The sequence below is a fragment of the Pristiophorus japonicus genome, chromosome 12 (assembly GCF_044704955.1).
Source record: "Pristiophorus japonicus isolate sPriJap1 chromosome 12, sPriJap1.hap1, whole genome shotgun sequence".
Lineage (NCBI taxonomy): Eukaryota > Metazoa > Chordata > Chondrichthyes > Pristiophoridae > Pristiophorus > Pristiophorus japonicus.
In genome coordinates this window covers 100,957,716-100,959,521 of record NC_091988.1, presented here as the reverse complement: position 1 = coordinate 100,959,521, position 1,806 = coordinate 100,957,716, and positions in this window count along the sequence as shown.

Sequence of the window (1,806 nt, the reverse complement as noted above, 5' to 3'; positions counted from 1 at the left end):
TCCCTCCACTCAGTTCACCACCTTGCTGATGTCTGAGTGTTGGGCACAGCTGGACACTTGTTCCACCGATCATGGGAAACCACTGCTTCTCCGATCATGCTGGGAGACACCAGGGAGCCCTGCGCAAGCATGCTGACTGTTTCACACCGACAGAAGAGCCAACTGGCTCAAAAGATGCATTTTACTGACTTGAAGCCATGTTTGACAATCCCTGGGTTTTGGATCTTGGAGCCAGTGAGTTTCAGCCAGACACTTCACTCAACTATTGGATAATCCCTCCCATGTTTATAATTATTGAGGAATCTCCGTGAGGGATGGAGGCCCACGGTTCAAGAGAGTGGCACGGTTTGAAAAGAGCAGGAGCGATGAGGTGAATCGGGGATGGCATTGTAATTTAGTTGAATTTGAGGAATTTCTCCACAATCTGTTTTTCATTCCTCTCCATTACAATTTTCCCTTCTCCTGAAGGGACTGGAAACCAACTGCCTGCGCCCCTCTGGTAGTTTGGTCCAGAGTGAGTGTTGGCAAGCTGTCTTGTCACGGGACTGTTGCAACCAATCCTGTGTTCACACACAAGTGCTCTCCATTCGAGCTTCATTGGATGGTGGTCGGAAGCTGAAACCAATTCTTTCATTGTTGGTCCATCTGGGATCAGCACAGCCGACAATCGAAGCCTTCTGGTCTTCATGGCTTCATGCTGCCCAGGTGAGGCCTGTACACACTAGGCCCCATACTCCATCGGACAACGATTAGATCAGTTTCCCACCGGGACATCTCGTAATAAACTGGTTGACAAAGAAAAACAAAGCGATATTAAATACTGGGGTACTCCTTTTTAATTTTATATATCTGCCTCGAATAGACGTGTATAGTGACACTTCAGTGTGTTTGTATCCCTCCAGGGCCTCGCCCCTTCCGATCTCGAACATTCCCCAGACCTACGATCGTCCAATTCTGGTCTCTTGTGTATCCCCTTCACTTTCTTCACTGCACCATTGGCGGCCATGTTTTCAGCTTCTGGAATTCTCTCTTTTTCGCTCTCGCTCTCGCTCTCGCTCTCGCTCTCGCTCTCTCTCTCCTTTTTCTCTCTCTTTTTCTCTCTCCTTGTTTTTTCTCTCTCTCTCTCTCTCCTTTTTCTCCCTTTCCCTTTTTCTCTCTCTCCTTTTTCTCTCTCTCTCTCTCTCCTTTTTCTCTCCCTCTCTCTCTCCTTTTTCTCTCCCTCTCTCTCTCCTTTTTCTCTCCCTCTCTCTCTCCTTTTTCTCTCTCTCTCTCTCTCCTTTTTCTCTCTCTCTCTCTCTCTCTCTCTCTCTCCTTTTTCTCTCTCTCTCCTTTTTCTCTCTCTCTCCTTTTTCTCTCTCTCTCTCTCTCTCTCCTTTTTCTCTCTCTCTCTCTCTCCTTTTTCTCTCTCTCTCTCTCTCTCTCCTTTTTCTCTCTCTCTCTCTCTCTCTCCTTTTTCTCTCTCTCTCTCTCCTTTTTCTCTCTCTCTCTCTCCTTTTTCTCTCTCTCTCTCTCCTTTTTCTCTCTCTCTCTCTCCTTTTTCTCTCTCTCTCTCTCCTTTTTCTCTCTCTCTCTCTCCTTTTTCTCTCTCTCTCTCTCTCCTTTTTCTCTCTCTCTCTCTCATTTTTCTCTCTCTCTCTCTCATTTTTCTCTCTCTCTCTCTCATTTTTCTCTCTCTCTCTCTCATTTTTCTCTCTCTCTCTCTCATTTTTCTCTCTCTCTCTCTCCTTTTTCTCTCTCTCTCTCTCCTTTTTCTCTCTCTCTCTCTCCTTTTTCTCTCTCTCTCTCTCCTTTTTCTCTCTCTCTCTC